The sequence below is a fragment of the Acinonyx jubatus genome, chromosome C1 (assembly GCF_027475565.1).
Source record: "Acinonyx jubatus isolate Ajub_Pintada_27869175 chromosome C1, VMU_Ajub_asm_v1.0, whole genome shotgun sequence".
NCBI classification, from domain to species: domain Eukaryota; kingdom Metazoa; phylum Chordata; class Mammalia; order Carnivora; family Felidae; genus Acinonyx; species Acinonyx jubatus.
In genome coordinates this window covers 49,550,275-49,565,133 of record NC_069381.1, presented here as the reverse complement: position 1 = coordinate 49,565,133, position 14,859 = coordinate 49,550,275, and the positions used below count along the sequence as shown (strand labels likewise).

Below are 14,859 nucleotides of genomic sequence, written 5' to 3'. Positions count from 1 at the left end.
GATAACTTGGTGTGATAAAGTTTATAATACATGGGAAAAAAGAGGGGAAGGTTAAGGTCAGTTTACGAAGGCCCTGGTAGGGTTCTTTAAGGACAGTGGATGTGAGTCCAGCACATTCCCTAGTTTATAGGCTATCAAAGCGCTTTATCACACTCTACTAATTGGGGGCCATTGGGGTTATATTGCCAGCATCTAACATAATCCCTGACACCACGAGGCAGTCAGTAAGCATTGGTCAACTGGAACTGGTTGCTAGTTAAAGGAGAACCAGCAGAATGTGAGAATGCATCATCAGACTTGCCTTTATAACCTAGAAACATCATCCTGTGGTGAGGGTAGGCATGGGGGACAGGGCGGCAGTTGAAGAATATAATCAGTAAAACCATAGAGGCCAGCGGAGTCATTTAAAAACGACAAGGTGGGGATGGGTCTAAACTCAAGGGATGAGAAGGAGGAGCCTCGTATAAGTTATTTAGGAATTAGAATCAGGAAAATGTGTTAACTTCTTCAGTGTAGTAATAACGGAAAAGGGGGAATATAGGACAGTTCCCAGGATTACTACTTGGGCAACTGGGTGAAATGTAGTACCATAAGAGAACTATGTAATCAAGGAAAGGGGGGAAGGGATACAATAATATCTAAGAATAAACACTGAGTTGTTGGGTTAATAGCAATGGCTAGACCTTAATCACAACTATATTAAAACAGTCACTGCTAAGAAATAGAAAGCTCTAAAATTCACATATACTTTTCTGAAATTCAAACATATCTCTTAATGACAGGCTGTAATGGAGGAAAGGCCTCTAGTTCAAAGACGAATGGTTAGACTTGACAATAAGTGTAAACAGAGTTCCAATGAATAATTTTGCTAGCCATTCCCCAATTTGCCTTTATACTAAATTTATCTGCATAGTTTCCCCTTTTATTCCATAATAGTTTATGTATGAAATAAGCTCTGGGGGTGGGGAGGAGACTACTCAAATACATCACCGCTCACCTCTCTTAGCAGCCTGACATATAACAGGTACTTATTAATGTTTGTGCCTCCGTGGAGCTTAAAGAGCCACACGTCTCATTAACTAAAGAAGAGAGATGCAGCTGATCAGTGTCGAGGGTATGGATTTAGATTTTTCTTTCAAAGCCTTGGGATGGGACTCAGGCATCCGCCGAATGCAGCAGGTGCATCATGCCTGAGCACCGGCCACAGTGCGCAAGCCTCACTCCCAGTCTCGGAAGGAAAGATAAAGCAAGATGTGGGTGAGAGGCCTGGCTGGACTGAGAGAAGTCTGGGGCCCTCTGCCCAGCGGCGCTTACACTTAACATTCTATTTACCACATTCTACTCTGGAAAAAGGTCCTCTGCCTAGATTATCTTTTCAAAATGTCAAGGGAGCCAGAATAGGCGAAGAATGGAAGATACAGTGTAAATATAGTGCGCACACCTCTCAGAGAGACTAAAAAAGAAAAATAACGAACCCACAGAAATGTTCCTTCGCTTGCCCATATATTGACTTCCTGTTAAAGCACTTAGCACAGTGTGTGTGATCTAGCAAACGGCATCAAGTGGACTGGCAGCGTTATGATGCTTCTCGAAGTGTCTACTGCAGTTATGGTGTGCAACTTCAGGGCCTGGCAAACTGGCTATGAGCGCCTGAAAAGTTTTATGACATCATTTGATTTCTGAAATGAGAATGGGTTTCACAACCTGGGTTACATCATCCTAATAAAGCAGCAACCCAAACTCTGCGTTCTTCAGAACAGTCAGGTAAGGAAACATCCCCCGGGAGTGTCTGGGTTCATATGTCTCACATGAAGGTCAGCCGATTGGAATGCGATCAGATTCAGTGGTACGGTGACAGTTAAAGAGAAAGCCTCAGACCCGTGGGTAGGGGTTACCATTAAGTGTCCCTGCAGTGAGTTGGGTATTCTCAGTGCCTCTCAACTGGAGAATAGGAAGAGCCTTAGAGAGGTAACTAGGAGAGGTGGGCTTTCAGCTGGCTTTCCTGAGTACCTAGGGACCATTTTTCTTATACCTCACTCAATCCACAAATCAACCTTTTTTAGAGGACAGTACCTTTTCTACGAGAGAAAAACTAAGCCCTGAAATGAGGTTAACTTGCTTGCCATGGATCACAGAGAGGCAAGAAAGAGGGAGGTCCAGGATTAAAATTCTAGAATGTCTCACTGCGACACCCATTGCATTTCCTATCATACTACCCTGCCACTCATTTACAATATTTGCCTTAAACTTGAGATGATACAAAGGTATACAGTGTCTCTGTCTCACAAGGTTTACAACAGAGCGGAATGATGAAATAATACTTGAACATCAAATTCAAGGCTGAATGTGATAAATCTCATAGGAGAAATGCAAAGGATGTGTTAGGAAAATTCAAAGGCATGATGGATCATATTGGCTCGTGGGATCAAAAAAAGATTCGATTTCAAGAAGGGTTGGACACTTACACTTAGCCTTCAAGGATGGCAGGATTTGAAGAGGCAGAGAAGAGAGTTTCTAGGCAAATGACAGAGTATGTGCGTAAGTTTGGAGGCAGGAAGTACAGTTAGTGACCTGGGGGATCCACGACTGTTTGTGAGTAGGGAAATGATCATTGTTGAATTGAGAAACATTATACAGAATACACAAAAGGGGACTAAGGTGGGGAAATCCGTTGGAAAGTTGATGCAGGAGTTGTGGCAAGAGGGAATGGAGGCCTAAACCATGTTGCCAAGAAAGAAAATAGAATTTTCACAATGGATGTTTGTCACCTTGGTAAACAGGTACAAAAGATCAGTGTCCAGTTGTGCACGGTGAAAGGGCATACACAAGCATATGGATCATACCATTCTAACAAATATAAAATATCAATAAGATGTATGTAACACAATGCACTTCTTAGCTAATAATAGGAATAAGTCCTTTTTGCAAATTGGGGAACTAAAAGTTGTCAAGGGTTAAATGACTTGAACAATGTCTGCCTAGGATGTCATGCTGGGCTTCTGAAGCCAAAGACTAACAGCCTGCTGATATGTCACAGAGATTATGTAGCCACTGCCAATCAAGGGTGGGGATGATAAGGAAGGACTGGACCAACCAAAACACTTTCTGTCTGTTCCATATAGTGTGAAACCTGATTTTGTTCCACTTGTACTCGACCCTAGGCTCTATCATTCTTAAATGATCTCATACATGACATTTTTTTCCCCAGCCAGATTGAGTGCATTTTGAGGACCAGACACCCTAGGCCATAGAAAAAGTGCTGGTCTCGGCCTGGGTGAGACTGTCTAGAGTTTCAGCCTTGCCAACAACCACCCGTGTAGCTGAAGTCATTTAAACTTTTGGACCTCACAACTCTCATAATAATTATGTTAGAAATGCAAACTCACCAGCACTGCCATGGCCATAACCAGCACAATAACAAAGCCTAATGTTTATTAAGCATCGTTTACGGGCCAGATGCCGGTCTGAGCCCTTTAAGCACATCATCTCATTTAAACTCACAGCGCTCCTGGGAAAGAACTGAAGCATAAAGAGGTGAAGTAACGTTCCCTGATCGTGAAGTCAGAGGGTCCTACCAGAGGACCTTTAATCCTACAGATCCAATAGCCTTTTCCATGTTCGTAAACAGCTCTGCAGAGTCTTGTACGACAATCAATACAACACAACAGATGATGATCTATAAATATGTCCTGAATTAAGGGGAATCAGCAGTCACCCTCTCCATTTGCCCTCTGCGCCCCCCAACTTTACACGATGCAAAACGAAACTCAGAAATCCATAAATCTACACAGGAGCGTGAGGACTGGTTCCTCGACTTTCTTAAGTAGCACTGCAATGACTCACACCTGAAGTTTTTGTGGATTTTGTTTCATAGAGGAGTTTTTCTCAAAAGATTAACTTTTGGGAATCGTCTCATCGGATGTCATTTCTAAGCCCTCTGTCCCTCCTCCCCCCACCCCCTTCTTTCCTGTCACGAGTAGAATGCAGTCTTTGTGTCATTTTTTAATAAATGGTTTGCTATTAAGGAATCATTATAGTAATGTGGGCTATTGGAAGAAAGGGGTTACTTTAGTAGCCAACCCTCTTAATGACCTGCTCTTCTGTACACATTAGTAGTTGGATAAGGTTGTGGTTATTGAACTTCTGCCATCCACCAGAGACAATCTGCTTGGGCTTGCGTTGTTGGAAGAGAGAGGGTGATGGAAAAAAAAAAATTCTATCCAAAATTTCAAGCTACTCTGCCTGGGGGATGACTGTACACTAAGTTTACAACTTGTTCAGCAGGAATCCGTGGGGAGCATTAACTGAGTGACTAGTGTGGCCAGCCTATTGCTAACGGCCCATAGTCTCTGAGATGCTGCCTCTTAGGGGATTCAACAAATTTCATGGAGCAGTTTTCATGTGTCAGGCGCTGTTCCAGATGCTTGAGATCCATCATTGGACAAGATATATAAGGCCCCCTGCCCTTGTGGGGTTTACATTTTAGAGATGAACGATCATAGCTGCCCCTTCCTCGAAACTCCATGGCAACTAAGGAATATGGACGCATGGCTGATAGGTAACCCTCAAAAAAGACTACCAGGATATAGTACTCCATTTTCAACGTATTAAATAAGTAGGAAAAAATAAAAGAGGTGTATTTCTCTCCAGATTGTGTAATCTTATGTACTCACTGGGACTTTGGGAACTTGTCTATTAAGGCTTGGGGGTAAAAAAAATTCCAACAACAAGCACACAGTTCTAGAGGCCCAGCACAATTTAGTGTTGTTTTGCATTCTAGTGGCAAAGATCTCATAAGACAGTCCATGTCACTGGCACAAAAGGAGTGAACATGGGAAAATGCTTGGTCTTCTTTCTATCAAAGGCACAGTTGTAAAATACACAATGCTATGCACACTCAAGCAAATCTGGAATCATCGTTAAAGGGAATTAACTTGGAAAGTAATTTATGGCAAGAAAATTCAACTCCTTTGTTATCTTCCTTTTACTGTAATATGCTTCCTGAACACTGCCTATGAGAGAGGGCTTTTAGAAAGAAAAAAAAAAACACATAAGTATAGTAAAATTAACTCATTTTATCAATTTGTGCTATTGGCCAGAGTTTCCTGACTGTGGCTATGAGGGGCTGTAAAACTGATGAATTTGCATGGAAAAAGAAACCAGTGTAAGTAATTTGTGTAAGAGGTAACACGGACATACACGGCTATAATTCAGACACCCTGCAGATAGCAGACCGCCGCAGTGTGAGCAGTTATGGGTTAGAAAAATGACCACACTGCAGTCAGTCTGACTTGAATGGAAATCAATCATAAAGGTACGTTCTCTGCAGCTTCTATGCCACAGTCTTCAGCAACTCCTCTGCCAAGCAGATTTCTGGTCTGTAAACCGCGTGCTGATCTCCTTTTCCTACCCTGCCTTTCTAAAAGGTCTGACCAAGGCAGGCTAGGAGTATGGTTTTCCAAAATGGAACATAAAAGAAAGGCACTGGACCAAAACAAGGATTTCCCTCTATGTGGAAATGAGCTTCCCTGCTATTATGAGATTTAAGCAAGGCTTTTTATGAAATGTAGTATTAGGTGCCAAAAGCGAGCAGAATGTTTTAACCCCGTCAACGGCATCTGCGGATGCAGACAGAGCACCGTTTTCACACATCCACATTTGTGGACACAAGTTAAGAAATATGTGGGTTTGTGGTGCCAGAAGGGGGAGGAGGAGGTGAACAGAGAAATTTTTATTTTGGAAAAAATGTTTCCTTCCCATTAAAACAAGAACAATTCTCTGATACCCTCTTCCTCCCCGCTCTGAATCTTGAAGATGGTTTATCTTTGATGATTGTGAATTCAGTTTGTGAAGTTAGTGTATTCAGTCACTTTATTGCCATGAAGGAAGCTTAGTCTTGGATTTCAAGAAACTTAGGTTATCTACTTTATAAATGAGGGAACTATTTCTACTCATTTCTGTATTCTCCTCAGCACACAGCATGAGATGCTTCATATATCACACATGCAACAAATGTTTGCTGAATTGAATGAAAATGATATGAGCTTATTAATAAAAAACAGCTAAGAACTAATATTTATTGATCGTTTATCATGTGCCAGGCTGATGTGCTATGTGTTTTTACCTGAATTATTATCTCACTTCAGCCTTGCAGTATCCCCACAGAACATGTATTTGTTTATTCTCATTTACAAATGAGAAAATTAGCTATAAGGTTAAGTAACATGTTCAAGATCACACAGCTAGGTCAGTGAGCCTTAAATATCTCCAGATATCAGCCCAAAGAAACAGAAGTGAAACTTAACATTTCTACTCTGTCTTTCCTTCATCATCAGTAACTAGAGAGATAGATTCAACAAGATTTATATAGAAAAAAAGATCACCTATCAATTAAGTGGGAAACTTCTATCTCATCATCTTCCTTCTTTGCGTTTCCAGGGCTTTCCAGGTGGGAGTATCAGCCAGGGCTTCCCAGGATGGAGGGCCTGACACTGGTCGGGCAGAGCAATCCACAGTGGGGTTGGCAATGCTGACTGAGCTCCTGCATTAGTGGCTTCTGCCTTTGGGACTGAAATCGATTTTCTGCATTTTAGAGTATCATCTCATCTTAGCTTTTGGTTGAGGTCAAATGTGGTACCCGTTTAGTATCTGATATAGCCTCAGCCATGGGATTAAGTCTTCCCTGACAGGGGACGGATGTGATGGCCTAAGACACCTTTCTACCACCGTGATCTATAACCAGGGAAGGGCTTCTAAACATAAGCCCCTTTACCAAGAGTGCACAGGGACTGTCTGACCATTAGCTGTTAGGAAACCAAACTATATCAACGGTCTCATCTCAACAACCTACAAATCCAGCTGTCTATACTAATAATTCTCAATATTTTCACTAAGAACTATTTAGTTCCCCTCCTCCATCCACTGGAAGATCCTGGGTGTTAATAGGTACTCCTATCAATCACAGACTGCATTAACTCAGTTCCCGTGTCAGACTTAACACGTGGCTCTGCTGAGCGTGGGCTGTAGTGATCTCATCCTGGACGTGCCGATGGTGTCACCAACAAGAGTCTTTCTAATCAGCAGGTGTTAGCTAGGGAAATATATGCCAGCCAAAATCTCAATAATATTTGTGGTCTTATTGTGCTGGTAATGTAGAATTTCTGTCAGGCTTTTGAAAATCTCAAAAATACCTTTTAGTTTTCCAATGTTACCTATTGGATAGGAATATCTGCTCTTAAAAAAAAATTGAGGCTTATGAGTTCATACGGAAAAGTTCATGAAAAAAATCACATTGCTGGTAATGACCTCAGGGTGCCCCTGTTCCTCACAGGGAATTTTTATGTCCATAATATATAAGAAAGCAAAATTCAAATACTATAGAATTGAATACTATTTAAAAAAAAAAACTGATTACAAATAACCAAGGTGTGGCTAGTGACTTAAAAAGTTGTTAACGTGTCAGTGTTAGATTGAGAATTTTAAAACATCTTGCTACCCATTAGGATACCCTGGAAGAGAAATTTCCAGAATAACACAGAAGTATAGGTTGGGCTGAAAAGCTGAGGAACAAGAATTTTCTGGCTTCCTAAAGCAGATGAACTAGATCTCATATCGGCATGCTCTTATTCCATCAGAATTAGTAACTTGGAAGGGGTCACGGAAATGGTCCTTCTAATAAATGGACTTTTAGAACTTGAATCTAAAATCAGTCCTTTTTAATTTATACATGCACACAGAGCACATACAGACACACACACACACACACACACACACACACACACGTTTTTGATAAATTTGCTGATAGTGTGATCCCCTAAAGGATCAGCTCTGAACACACACAGTAAAAGACCAGGGACAGAGGCTTCTTTCAATAATAACCATTGTAGTCACCACTGTTGAGCATCCAGGATATGCTAGACACCTGACATTCTCTCACTTAATCCTGAAAACACTCCTGAGAGGTGTTACTGCATTCAGATGCAGGCCTAGAACACAGCTGGTATAGAATGGATTTGCTGACTGAATAAATGATCGCTGAGTAGGAGGAGAACATAGCTGAGAGAGGGGGATCAGTAATGCCCAAAGTCATATAGTGGTAAATGGCAGGGTCAGATCCTCACTTCTATATCCTGGGCCATGATACCATGCTGCCATCTTAAATATGGATTTTATATAACGTATTACATCTAGAAAGCATAACCCACGAATTAGCTAGAAAAGATCAGAAATAGACGAACATATGATCAGAGATCACTATAACAAATTCATACATATGTCAAGGTGTTACGTGTTTTGGGGCGCCTGGGTGGCTCAGTTGGTTAAGCTCCTGACTTCAGCTCAGGACATGATTTCCCAGTTTGTAAGTTCAGGACCCGCACTGGGCTCGCTGTTGACAGCTCAGAGCCTGGAGCCTGCTTCAGATTCTGTGCCTCCTTCTCCCTCTGCCCCTCCCCAACTCACACTCTGTCTCTCTGTCTCTGTCTCTCTCTCAAAAATAAATAAACAATTAAAAAAATTATTTTTAAACGTTAAAAAAAAGTGTTAATGTATTTTGCTTCTCTCTGAGTCAAATGTTTAAAATGAGAATGCTCACAGTCTGGTCACTTTAGCAAGAGCTTCAGCTAAGAACCAAAAACATAGGGTCCCCAAGATCCTGCCATGAGAACTCTCTAACAGCTTTAACCAGGAAGGTTGTAGGGATAGGAGTGTCACAGAAAAAACTGGACTTTCGAGCATAGCATTATCTAATGGATGTGCTGATGTCATAAGCCTCTTGTAACCATAGTTTTTTTTTTTTTATGTTTATTTATCTATTTTGAGAGAGAAAGAGAGAGCAGGGGAGAGGGAGAGAGAGGGAGAGAGAGAATCCCAAGCAGGCTCTGCACTGCCAACACAGAGCCCGATGCAGGGCTCCAACTCACAAACCGTGAGATCATGACCTGAGCCGAAATCGAGTCAGACACTTAACCGACTGAGCCACCCACGCGCCCCTCTAACCAGTTTCAAAATCAGTGGAATGGTGGGCATAATGCCACTGACAGGGCCACATCGAACACGAATCTTGTACATTTCAATTTGTGGTAAGGATGGGGACACCTCTCACTTTGTGTGGCTCTTACACTGCTCGATGAGAACAGAATGGGAAAAATCACGTGTGGCCCCCCCTACTGTGAGCTGGGATTCGAAAGAAAGAGTTTGATGAAAATGTCTATTACTGCCAGTCTAGTCAATTGGCCGCTGGCTTTGCTGTCCAAATAGTCACCCCAAACATGTCAAGGAAATTAAGAGAAAAAAATTATACAACAAAACTGAACTAATTCAATTTTGGTATTTATTTTGAAAATGTATTGAATTAGAGTAGAGGAAACCTGCTAAATGAAGCCAGCCGGACTGATATTTTCCTTCCTAACAGTATGGTAATATTTATTATTTTGTATCTCCATGAGGGGCTGATTAAAACTAGAAAACGTTTGCCATGTCATAATATATTCAGAATAAGGTGGCTTAGGGAAGCAAAATGAAAACATATACAGGGCCAGTCAGTATTTTCTATTCCAGAACTTAACAGACTTTCCTTAAAAACTGCATTTTAGCGACAGGCATTATGATTTTTTAAAGGGTCGCCCACCCTTTCGTCTGCAGCACACCGTACCCTCAATGTGGAAGAGGTGCCATTGACTTCTACAGATAGAAAATGTGTGATGTTCATTTTAAAATTACTAGTAGAGCCTGCTATTGACCATCTAATTATGCCGAGTTCCATTTATAAACATAGCTAACCACTAAGTTTATGGAGACTTTTTGTGCCGCTTTAATAGGATATTGATCGAGAGCATAGTTTGAGTGGACTGCCATTGAATTGTGTAATGGCAAACAAAAGGCAAGGTCACAGCCACTGTTCATGCTAGGACTCACGTCTATTTTTTATTATAATCTTTTTGTTTCTTCCTTTAATGCTTACACCCAAATGGCTTCTTTGGAAAGAAGGGCTTGCTTAAGAATATGAATTTTAAAATTAATGCCCATGCAATGATCATAGCCAATAGGCCACTTGTTCAGAAAAGAAAGTTTCAACTCTCTTCTCTAACAAGGATCTAAAATCTTGCAACTACTTAAATGGCACCCCCCAAGGCCTGGATGTCTGGAATCCCTCATCCTATACCGATTTCCTCACGCGTCCTTCTTCGCAAGAACATTTTGTAATTTCCAAGTTTGGGCTTGTTCGTATCAAAGAGCTGCATTTTCATACGGCACCTTGGAGCTGAGTTAATTCTGCTGTACGAGTTCCATCGTGTCGGGTTAGAATACTGCCAGTTGTTCTTACTGCATTGCTGGCCAGAAAATCCGCGCCTGTGGATATGGGTTCTCAGAGACACACACAAAGGACCTAGAGACTTCAAAAAGAAGTTGAAAAGGGAACTGCACCTCGGATCCCAGTGACGATTCTCGTGTGAGAATACAGAAAGAGTGCACATGCAGAAGGCAGCAAACAGCCACTAGGGTGCTACCTCATGCCAGGCTGAGGCATATGCCTGGCTCCGTTCACTCCCCCTCTCCATTGACAAACAAGTCGGGAGTCCTGTAGCCACCCAGCAGCCGGGCTTTGTGGTAGAGCCAGGACAATTCAGCTGCCGGATTTCGTAGATTATGCAGCAGCGTGATAGGAACCAAAAATTCGGTCTGGGTAACTGAGAGTGGTTTTTACACCCAAAGGCGATGCTAAGGCTGGCCACAGTGTACTGGGAACCCTGGCTCTTCCAAATTCCAGGGCCGTGAAGTCATTCCTAGCCACGAAGTTTACTTAACCCTTGCAGCCTGCTTGGGTGTACAAACCACGGCTGGAAAATGAGACCCCGCCAGGCCAGAGTCACAATGGCCTGTGTGTATTTGTGGTTTTCCTCTTTCCCCACGAAGTAGTTACGGATTCAGAGCCACCCCCACCAACTTCAAAGTAGAAGAGTCAGCACTTTAGAAGGAAATGGGCAGAAGCAGTGGATTTTTCGGGAGGATTTTCTGGGTTCACACCAGGAAGGATATTTGACGGCCTCAAAGCACACCCTTGGAGGAGAACACCCGTGCAAAATAAACAAGAGCGGGTGCTGACCGAGTCGGCCATCAAAGTGGGGTCATTTAGCAGCTAGCTGAGTGCGCTCTCTTGGTGGCAGCTTCATGGGAAAGAGACCCATCTGAAAAACGCTTCTCGAGGGCTTTGTTTGAAAATGCAGCATCACGCAAGAACCATTTCAACAGATGGTTCCTGTCCTTTTCCTCACAGTGTTCTGCTGAAACAACTTTAGTGATTCTGAACTGCGTTGTTAGCACTTGGAAACCCCCCTCCCTCGGAGCAGAGAAGACCTCTCTCTGCCTCTGGCACAGTGTCTCACGATCTGTATTCCCCCTTCCCGACCCTCTCCTGGAACAAAGTAATAAATTACTCGAACGACTTTCAGATGGCCCTGTCACAAGGAGGACCACATATATACATCTACTTTTATGCTGTGGTACTTCCTTTGCTGCTAAGAGAAACAGAACTCTCCTTTCTTGCCTTTCGTGGACTCGACGTAATGCAAAAACTGAAAGGGTAGGTGGGTAGGCGGGAGGCGAGGGTGAGAGGGGAATTAGTGAGAGACCACAGCGGGAGCCCCTGATTCTAACAACTCCATGCATCTGATCACTATAATCTAATGTCAAGCAACCTTGCTGCCTGACCCTCACCTCTGAATGTGTGAAGCTAAACCAGCAGCTTTTCTCTTGAGTTTCTCTGCCATTGCCACCCTGTAGTAACACGATTATAAACAACAAACTTAGCACGCGGTTATTTCAGTGAATCCTCAGGAGGAAATGCTGAAATAGCACCTCCCTCCTCTGTTAAATTTAAAAGGAGGAAAACGAGAAACAGAAACTAACTGGAAACCTGAGGAAAGTAAATATTTACATCAGCAGATTTTAACATTGAATACTAAAGATTCAGGAGGAGGGAAATTTTTCGAACTGAGGCCACCACCAGTTTGACATTTCCAGGCCACATATGTGGTCATAAGTGTGATGGGGGGAACTGGGTGGGGCTGAGATCAGTAAGAGGGGGTTAAGAAGAAACGTGCAGCAGAGTGGAAGAAATTCTAAGACTCTGAGGCCATTAAAAACATCCAGTTAAGGGCTGAACTATTCACAGAATGAGTAGTAATTTTGGAGACTTGGGGAGATGACCGGCTGGAGGGCAGGTGATTTTTCAGGAAGTGAGACTGTTCTGTATGACACTGCAATAATAGATACATTTGTCAACACGCAGAATCTAGAACACAAAGAACTGAACCCTTATGTCAACTATGGACTTCTATTAACAATAACGGGTCAATATCAGTTCCTCCCTTGTAACAAATGTACCACATGAACAACAGATGTTAATATATACAGGAAACTATTTGGGGAGGTGTAAATATTAAAATTCTGTACTTTTCACTAACCTAAAGCTGTGAACCTAAAATTGCTGTAAAAATAAAGCCTATTCATTAAAAAAAAAATATCAGAACTGAAAACCAATCCGGGGAAAAAAGTTTAATTAAGTGTTTGAGTTTACATGAAAGTAGCTTCAACCTTTTTTTAATGCACAGATTAACAAGCTAAAAGTTTATCAACTCTAACAAGAAATGGTTTTTTAATAAAAACACAGAATCCAAAGATTCCGTAGCTCTCTAATGCAGTAACAGGAGAGGTCACGACAAAAATGTCTGCAGTCAGTTAGCTGAGCACAGCAAAGTCAAAAGAGCAAGTTTCTTAACCTCTTTGAGCATCATCATCTTCTTCAACTATGAAAAGGACAATAATAGCAACCATGGGAGGACTGAACGAGATGATGTTTACAAAGTGCCTAGCACAATGCCTGGTACATAGCGTATGCTTGGTAAATACTAGCTACCGTAATTTTTCATGTTAGTGTTGCATCATGTTCCTAACAGGGCTAACATGATGCATTTAATCAACTTCTGTGCCAGTTAGCTTATTTCTATTTTAAGGCTATGGAACGCACCCCAGCCCTGCTCATTTGTAAAAAGTGCCCACTGCACCTCTAACATGGACCCTTAGCTCTTCCAGCTCAGGGAAGGGGGCAGTGCTGTAAGGAATGGTGAAGGGTTTTGACTCATCATGTGGCTTGAGTGTTAAGTCTTTCAGAAAGGTGTGTGGGTGAGGCAACCTGAGCTGGGGGTGGGTCCGTAACCCCAGCAGCCAAGGCAATCTTGTGACATATACCCTGACAAACCTGGATTACAGATCTGCAAGAGGGAGGGGGGCTCTGGACAGCAGTTTGGCTTGAAGCCATGAGTTAGCTGACACAGCCCAGTCCCACTCTTGCCAAACAGTTTTAGTCAGCACGAGGCCATGTGTGAGTGAGTCCTACAGCGATTACACAGCAGTGTGCAGAATCGAAAAGCATTCAAGAGCCGAAGGACGCTCATGATGCCGGGCATCAGCAACATAACCCCCTAAATGGGGACAGGAAACAGAACCAGGTCCTTCTGCAAATTCAATCTGTGGTCTGCCCATACCCTCTGGCAGTCTTGAAGGCAGGTTTAGAATTCACTTGGCAACCATGCTATGTAGACTGAATGGAGGGCTAATCTAGCTTGGAACTGATAGGCCTTGGGATAGGAGACCTTAAAGGGGCATACAGAAAATGGAAGGGGGACAAGATGCCGGGGACGGTCTTGAGCAGCGCGGGCCTTCTCATACAACATCCAGGCCTTGGGACACTGATGGTAATGAAGACCAAATGTAAGCATTACAGCAGCCAGGGTAGAATAAAAAGGTCGAGTGCTCCAATCCTAGAGTTAAGTAAGGGCTCAAGGAATGTATTTATCTGGAATGCCATTACGATAAGTACCCTCTGAAAAGCATATATTCTACATTACTATTATTATTAAAGTTATAAGAAAATGTGGGATAGCGGTCCTTTTTAAGTCTTACAAAGTGAAAAACAATTTTATTAAAAAAAACCTTTTTTTTAATGTTTACTTATTTTTGAGAGACAGAGAATGAGCAGGGGAGGGGCAGAGAGAGAGAGGGAGACACAGAAACCGAAGCAGGCTCCAGGCTCTGGGCTGCCAGCACAGGGGTCTGAACCCACGAACTGTGAGATCATGACGTGAGCTGAAGTCAGACGTCTAACTGACTGAGCCACCCAGTGCCCCAGTGAAAAACAGTTTTAAAAAATTGCATTATTTATCCATGGCAAATGACTGGCTAGTCAGCTGTGCTAGGCACATATCCTCCAACCTAATCTAGTCTCTTCCTCACCGGTTGATACTTGAAGCATACTTGATAACATGGAAGCAACGTCTCCATTCCAACTCATACCCTCACTGCTCCTAACACCTCATTCCCTATGGTTCCACCTCCCTAACACCAGAACACCCCCAGGATCAACCGAGGGTCCCAACTGCCAGAATTCTCATCCACAAAGTTACCTTTCTCCTAGTCTCCCTGTCTAGTCCCACATTGTACACTTTCTCAAGTTCCTTTGGGCCCATGCAAGAGTACACATCTGTAAGACACAGACTTAGCTTTAACTATTTGCCCACTATCTGACTTTGGTGAATGACTTAAATAGACCCCCAATTTAACTCATTTGTGAAAATGAGTGTAAGTACTTACCTAACAAGTTTATGGCAAAGATTAATTTATATAACACACATGAAAACACAGTGTCTGGCAGATAGTGACTGCTCAACAGTCATTGGATTTTTTTTTTTTATCTATCCCTCAAACTCCACATCCTCTGCCCCCATGTCTTATATCCCACTTTCTGGATTCTTTACAGCCTTCCAGCGTTAAGAAATAAGAGGAGAGAGAATCTGAGCTTGT

At 42.5% G+C, this 14,859-nt stretch overlaps 1 protein-coding gene across 8 annotated transcripts in view; it reads right to left on the bottom strand.

Annotated features, from left to right (window-relative positions):
- NFIA (nuclear factor I A) overlaps positions 1 to 14,859 on the bottom strand; it is a 368,084-nt gene that overhangs the window by 105,825 nt on the left and 247,400 nt on the right. The gene's annotated exons all lie outside the window — the stretch shown is intronic.